General features: G+C 42.5%; 1 protein-coding gene across 12 annotated transcripts in view; it reads left to right on the top strand.

Moving 5' to 3' along the window:
* The first annotated feature begins 2,140 nt into the window (after positions 1-2,140).
* Positions 2,141-7,792, top strand: part of myt1la (myelin transcription factor 1-like, a) — a 73,847-nt gene continuing 68,195 nt past the window's right edge. For 3 of the 12 annotated variants that reach the window (XM_064339770.1, XM_064339781.1, XM_064339769.1), the window contains exon 1: positions 2,337-2,677. The gene's annotated coding sequence lies outside the window, so the exon portion shown is untranslated. Of the gene's footprint in view, positions 2,678-7,792 lie in introns of all 12 variants that reach the window. The other 9 variants (XM_064339774.1, XM_064339773.1, XM_064339776.1 and 6 more) reach the window with 6 other exon arrangements.

The raw sequence follows: 7,792 nt of genomic DNA, 5'->3' as shown, positions 1-7,792 counted from the left end.
TAAAATGAAAAGCACACATTCCTCTCTTTTGTTTTCTATATTTAACAATATGGAATGCATAAATGTTGTGTGTGTCACGTGTGCGTGTGTGTGTGAGTGTGTGTGTGTGCTTGTGCGTGTAAATGTCATATAACACTGCATGGCGAATGGTAGTTTTGGGATGAGGCTTTGTCTCTGGGTTTCATCCTCATGGCGTAGAACACACATTGGCTTCCCTACATTATCCATTTTGCATTAAGTTATTTGAGGTCTTATTAAGGGTTCAAGAAGTAAAAATTATTTGCACTTGAGCTCAAATTCTTTCCCTTGATGCGGCTTGAGAATTCTGTATGAGAAACCAGTGTAAAATAAAAGAACTGGGCACCTACAGTGGAACATTATACATGTGGCTATAGCAACAGACAGACACCTGCTATAGAGGAGTCCTTTCTGTCATGAGACCAAAGCACTGGCTCATGTTCTTACAAAGTGTTTGTGACTGATTATCTTTTTTTTCAATTAATCAAGAAGTGGTCCAAGAGTCGGAGAGGAGTTCTCCTTCCAATGTTTATTTTTGGACCATTTTTTTTCCAAAAAGATGACCCATTTGCCTACTTAATTTCTTGCTTGGTCAGGCTAAGTTAGCAAACTGTCTGACCTGCACAAACCACTAAATCCAGGAATTGTGTCTGCACACCTTGAAAAGGTCATTAAGGAGCGAGGTGTTGCATGCCTCAAGGTACTGGGTAATTTAAGTATTACAAATAGGGAACAGACAAATTTCAGAATGCAAATCCTGGATGTTTGCTTTCATTTTGTTTTTCTATCTCTTTCTCTGTCTCTCTCTGTCTCTCTCTCTATGTATATATATATATATATATGTATAGGCTTGATTGTTGCCACCCACTATGTCCTGGTAGAAAATATGGAGGTTACTGAACCATCTCCCCCACTCTCTCTGTTACTCTTCTCTCCGTTGGTGTATTTCAGCACCTGGAGCTGTCCACTATGACCTGTCCTTGCAAGCTCTGTTTGAGGGGATAACCCCCTGCGTATGAAACTGACTCATGCCCTTAGTGCCCGTAAACAGCTCCACGAGCTACAGTCACGCAGCAGAAGGAACTGAACATACGCTCTCATCTAGAAATGTATCCCCGCTCATTATGTCATCTTAGGTTTCTCCTGTGGGTTTTTGTTTGGGTTCTTTCCTACAACAATACATTAGCATTTGCACCTAACATTGACTTTATAACCAAATAAGTAAAACATGACGAAATACTATTTTATTATCCTTATGATATTTCATGTGAAAATGCACTGCCGATATACAGTATAACTGCCAATAGCACATCAAGCTACAGTAAATACGAATTAAATTAGTACAGTATTCCTCGCTAAATGAGCCAGCATTCCCATATCAAGCAAAGAATGTTAATATTTTTGCATATAGGTTAAATGAGGAGTATGGCATCCCAAAATGATGAATTAAAAGTTGAAGTAATAAAGATTTGTTATGACTGCGTATGATTATGATTTTGACATGTCTACTATAGAATTACAATTCAAATAGAATGAACAATTGAAACGAATCTGCTTTCATTTAGAAGAGGAATATGTTTCAAATCAATAATTGTATCAATTTACACACTGGACGGTGTATATGTGTTTTTGTGCTCACTCTCCCTCTCTCTCTCTCTCTCTCTCTCTCTCTCTCTGCCTCTCTCACATTCTCTCATTTATATTTATTATGGCTTAGCAAGAATGACCATGTTGCACATAAATTTCAAATGTTCCCGATATCCCATTTTAGATATTCATAAGACGAGGTCCAAAAAAAGAAGTCGAGCCCATTTTTTGCCACAGCTGGAGGAGTTGTGAGGCGTGCGGTCTGACGCTCGTTCCGGAGTCGGGCCGAGAGTGCGGCGCGTGCGCGCTGCGCGCAGCTCTGCTTGCCGCACACACCGTTAAACACGGCGCAGTGCACACGCCACTACACATGTACCGCTCCAGAGACAGAGGCCTGGAGAGAGAGAGAGAGACAGAGAGAGAGAGAGAGAGAGAGAGAGAGAGAGAGAGAGAGAGAGCCGCCGATGCTGCTAGCCGACTGTCTGCGGCTCTGAATTAATGCTGGGAAGGGAGAGGGAGAGGAGGGAACGTGCCTGCCTTGCCTGCTCCCCCGCCCCCCCCTTCCTCCCCACCTCCTTCCTCCTGCCAGCCCGGGCGTCGAGGTTTCGCAACAGGCTCGGCTCTCTGTTCTCGCGGTGCTCTGCGTCTGCGGAGGCCCGGACCGGCGGCCGGGGGCGCGGAGAGAGGAGGGCGGCTAGAAGCTAAACGCCGTCGTTTTTCTTCCCCCCCCTGCTCTTCTGCAGTGCTCCGGCCCGACGCCTCGCGCTTCTCGCACGCAAGCCCTGCCTCCCCGTGCCCCCCTGTCTGCCAGTCTCTCTCTCCCCCGAAGCCTCCCTCCTCCCCCCACCTCCCCTCTGCAGCCGCGACATCTCCAGAGAGAGAGAGAGAGAGAGAGCAGGCGCGTGAGAGAGAGGGAGAGAGTGAGCGAGAGAGAAAGAGAGAGAGAGAGAGAGAGAGAGAGACACTGCTAGCAGATTTTCAAACACAGTCAGAGCAGGGGTAGAGAGGGAGCAGAGGTGTCGACATTCCGCCCAGGTTTCGTCACTGATTTTGTACATAGCCGGACGGGAAGGTAAGTGCACGTTTCTGTCTCGTTCGTATGCATCCGCGCAGCCTTGTGATGCAAGTCTGGGGCAGAATCCGGCAGGGTTTGGGCTGTTTGCGCTCTTCATCACTTTATCTTTGAGTGCAGCCTACTTTAAGCCACCACACTTGCGAGCTCCCGGATATTTCAGACTCAAGTGTTATTCGTTAGGAAGGGGGAGCAATAGATCCAACACATGGGGTTTGGGTGGTGGTGGGGGGGGGGGGGGGGGGGATGTTAAAGTGATACGTTTCTCTCGATGTATAAGCATAATTAGACATTTTTCTTGCCTTTAGTTTTGAATGCTGGATGAGGATGGGAAATGTGAATCTGTACGTTCTGCGTTCACATTCGGGTTTGTGCTGTCAGTTTGCCGAGTCTTTTCCGTCAACGGACGGAGAATCCTCTGTTGCCTTTGTCTTGGGCAGGATAAGCTGCTTTATACGAGGCAGGGACGAGGCACCGCGACTGAATATGAATACTTTCTTCTCTCAAGTGGGCTAACTCTTGTTTGTGTCTGTGGCGCTAGGCTAACACGGCGGCTGTGCGCGAGAGACAAACGAGATGAACATTGTGTTCAGTTTGCTGCGAGAAACTCTGCATCGGTATACTGGCAGATGTGCGGCTAGGCTACCTGTGTCTCTGTGTCTGCGCTGCGCTGTGCGTCTATCCGTGACCCAGGGGACTCTCCCCAAAGTCTGAAACTTTTTGTTATTTATTATCCTTCATCCTTGTGATGACTCACCCTTCAAACATTGAAGATGTGAACTGTCATAAACATATCCCGATTATGTAAAAAGGAGAACCCTGTAGTTTGCATGTTTTGTGTTTTATTTTTATCATGCGATGCTTCTTTTTCATTTTCACAAAATGAAACTAGACTTTTTATTGTTTGTTACACGGCAATATACGAGAATATATGGGAGTAATCAACATTCAATGAATGCAATATAGCAGATGTGGGTTCATATTAAGCACCAGTTAAAGACTTAACTGAGAGTCATTCCTTCAAATAAACTCCCTGTGCTGCGGCTGTGGACCTGTTAATATGTTTGGGGTGACCATTCTGAAGCATAAACTAGATTATGTTAATAATCACCATGCTATGCCTAACTGAGTGAGCCTTAAATGATAAATGATGGACTCATGCACCTCCCAAAATGTTGGGTTTGTCAGTGCCTTTGTGGAAATCTACTGAAACTGCCGAAGGTTTGAACCCCCAAGCTTTCATTAGGGGTCTTTCCCACCTGACAATAGGTTGCACAATTTTGACAACAGGTTATTTCTTGACTGTAGTCTTCCAATAAAGTCTACCACAAATACTTGTGCAAAAACTTCTGATTGATCGCCAGTTTCCATGCATGAAATTCATACTGTATTCCAACATACAGTTGCATTATTTAATTACAGACAATCACACAACCACACCTGTAAAAATAACAGTTTGGAAACGGATAATAACGGATGGTAATTCTCATGCCTAATTGAACAATTTTAATGAAAAAGAAACCTCAGTATGCACGTGCACTGTATAAAGAAATAAATGATAGTGTAACAATCAATCATTTCACATAAAATGAGCACGCAAAACATTAATTCAAACAATAAATTACCATTGCTAAAAAACACTGAAATATTTTAACGCTACATCAAAATCAATCAAATGATTCTGATTTTAATTGAATAATTTAGTGAAATTGCTTCCATTCCCACAACAATTGGTCATCTTTGCTATTTTTTTGTGTGGAAATTAATCACATATTACAATATTACATATTCCAGTTACATAAATGTTTATCTGTGGGCATGGGTGGTATATCATACTAATCACAGTTTTATTAAACTACAATGCAAATAGTTTTTTGTTGAATCACTTCTACTACAGTGTAAAAGAAGATGTTTTTGCTGATGTGAATACTAATGTCTACTGCAGATACACGTACAGTAGACTGAAATTCAACGTTGGTCTGGAAAACCCATTGTTATTTTTAAAATGAGAGGGCAGTGCACTGAATGTCTACCTAATTAAGAACTATATTGTGTATATTAATATAGCAACAGTTCTATGGAAAAACTACACAAGAGTAACCATTTTACCCCATGAAAAAAACTATCCTGTTTGTTGAGAAGAGGTAGAATTTCTCATCTCACCAGAAATGGTCATTATAAATTCAAGGGAAATAGATATCAGCTGTTAAAAATAATTCTTTCTAATCATAGAACTGGACTCATAAGTGGTTGGTTACTCCGACCAATGCCCTGGAAGGCTCTGTAAAATAATCACTGTAATCAAGTAGAAATAAGCCTGCCCTCTGATCTGTGCTAGCTCTCCTGTAGTACTCTGTGGCCTTCAGAATAGAATATGGTCACTGACTTGCAGGTGAGTGCATCACAGGGGTGCAAAAACTTCAGCTGCAGTGGTACAACAGTAACCACTGCAGAAGAACAACTGTAGATTCCAAATTAAGAAAATTACCAAAAATATAAATGTCAATCATTATAGCCTGACCATCAGCTCAGCTCAGCTCAGCTTCAGACTCTTTATGTACGCTTGTGTGCTGTGTAGGGAGGGTGTCCTGGTTTTTCAGATTTTTTATTTTTTTTGGTTGGCTGGACATGCACTGTGAGTCATGTAACTGCTTCCGAACCATAACAAAAGCCCCGCCATGTTTCACACTTATACCTGCATAATGGGATCCCCTCTGTCCCCCTCCACAAGGAACACTCGCGGTCTAGTCGTGACAGACCTGCTATGACCGACGTGCTAAAAATAGCCTATCCACCAGAGGTGTGTGTGGGGTGGGGGAGCTGGGGGGTGGGGGGGTGGAAAGGAGGGGGGGAGGGGCAGCTGCCTGTAGTGAAGCAGTGGTGCGTGGGTATTAAAGGTGTTGATTCTCACTCCTAGATCACATCTATGTAGGGGCCTAGTTTGCATCAGGGGAAAACAATGTGGCAAATTTCACATCAATTCAAAACTTTCTGATGTAACACCTTTCTTTTTTTTTTTCTTTTTCGAATGTTTTATTTTGATAATGTATTTTACTGCGGATTATATATGTTTCTGAAATTACGATTGTAAGAAGCCCTCTGGACCTGATGTTGTTGCAGTGAGGGACAAAAATTATGATTGGGCTTTTCAAATGGGCGAGGGGGGGAGGTGGGGCAAGAGCGAACAGGGCAATATAAAGTTGCAACAGTGATGAAGAGGAAGGAGAGGAGAGGATGGGGAAATAGGAACATTGTATCACAAGATTTACAGATGATGATGATGATGATGATGATGATGATGATGATATACTGTCCCATTATCCCATGGCAGTGCAATGAAGGGGATATATTTTCACAATTGAAAACCAACTCTGAATATTGTTTCTATGCTGGCGGTGATAATGAACTCTCACAGACTCACTGGTAAATGTTGTAAATCCCATTGCATAAATCTCAGGGAAACAATGTGTGCTCCAGTAAATATTTGCAGTTGTACTCTAGAAGATTAAACCGGGGTAACCTTGACTGGGTTGGCGGAATATCTTCATCAATATAGCATATGGTCAGAAGGCTTCTTTTCATAAGCCGTTGACAACTTCACAAACTTCTTCCTGTGCGGAAATTCAGTGGGGAATGGCGTATTCCATCCTTTTTAATGAAAACATGATGTGTCTCCATTTCATTTTACTGCAGGTTAATTAAATATCAACCTCCACTTCTGAAGTGGACTGTAATTGGAACCCAGTGCTTGTTAATCACCCAGCAGAATGTTAATCTGTCGTTTGGTTGTGTAAAATAACATCAAAAAAAAGGGAACACGCGGGGTTATGTGAGAAAACCGGTGGCGAGAACGATCAGCCGGTTTTGCGTCCACCCTCTGTTTCAAAGCCATTGTATTACTCAACTGAAAATTACAAGGACACGTTTTAACGGCTGAAATTACCCTTTTTTCTGATATACAAAAGTTACGGAAACAGTGAAGCGAACACGCTAAAGCCGTACGGCAAAAGGACAACGAAGGGGAGAAAGAAATTTTGAAGGGTGCAAAGCAAAACGTGGATATCTTCAAGCGTTAATTCTAAGAAATGGAAAAGAAAGAGCTCTAAAGACAGCAATAAGCATTGTTGTCGAGTCTTTCCTCGGTCACGTGTCTTATCACCCAGGGCTCCTTTAAAAAGCGCCCAGACTAACTGCCAGTCACATGGCTGGCCACAAATACGCGGAAAGCGCTGATCCATTTCAGATTCTACTGTGGCCCAGTTAGGATGAGAGACTGCTTCAGTTTAGCCCCAGAATGGAAACTCAAAAGCAAACAACGCTCCCCTGCCAATCTGTCACATGGTACTACTGAGAATACAACCGAATGCTATTGGAAATGAGCTCAGTTGTGCATAAACCAGCTAGTTTCAAGATTGCAAATCACATTGGATATTTTTGTTCCATATAAATGGAGCATTATAGGTGAGATCATTTATATGAAACAATGGACCAATTTATGAACATTGTTAGCTCAACAATGGACAATATGTTTTACCCAAAACTGAGAACCATTTTGAGTTTTCATTCTTAGTATGAAACAAGAAGATTCAGCACTTGCTTGTCATCAGTTTGGCAGGGGGTGTCTTCCGAGTGCTTAATTTTTTGGAACTGGAGAAAGTAATGATGATTTGCCAGCTGTGTAGTTGTGTACTGTACACTGCCTGTTAAATTATGTCTGGCATCTTTCAAAAAACTGATTTCTGATAATGCAAAAAATTATCATTTGACTGCACATTCTGAATGGAATTCATTCCGAATCACGCTTGTCTACTCCACCCTGGCCTTTGTCTGTAGTAAGGTCTGCAGTGTCTGCAGACTCAAGTTCCAGCAGGGCACTTAGCCACCTTATTCAACTAATCTTTGTCTTGATTGACCCAATTTCGGTTTCCTCACAGTTCGGAGAGTGGTAGTGATTTTAAGAGAGCTGCAAATCTTGCAGGATATCAGCCCTCCATGTGCACTGTTAAGTAGCCAAGGGACAGTGCATAGAACACTTGTGTTATAGGTATTACAGACAGTAGGTATTTCTGTTGGTAAAATAGTCTTGTTTGATGTATCAGCTTTGACCACACACTG

Source organism: Anguilla rostrata, chromosome 6 (genome assembly GCF_018555375.3).
Source record: "Anguilla rostrata isolate EN2019 chromosome 6, ASM1855537v3, whole genome shotgun sequence".
Lineage (NCBI taxonomy): Eukaryota > Metazoa > Chordata > Actinopteri > Anguilliformes > Anguillidae > Anguilla > Anguilla rostrata.
This window is presented reverse-complemented; position numbering and strand designations above follow the sequence as displayed.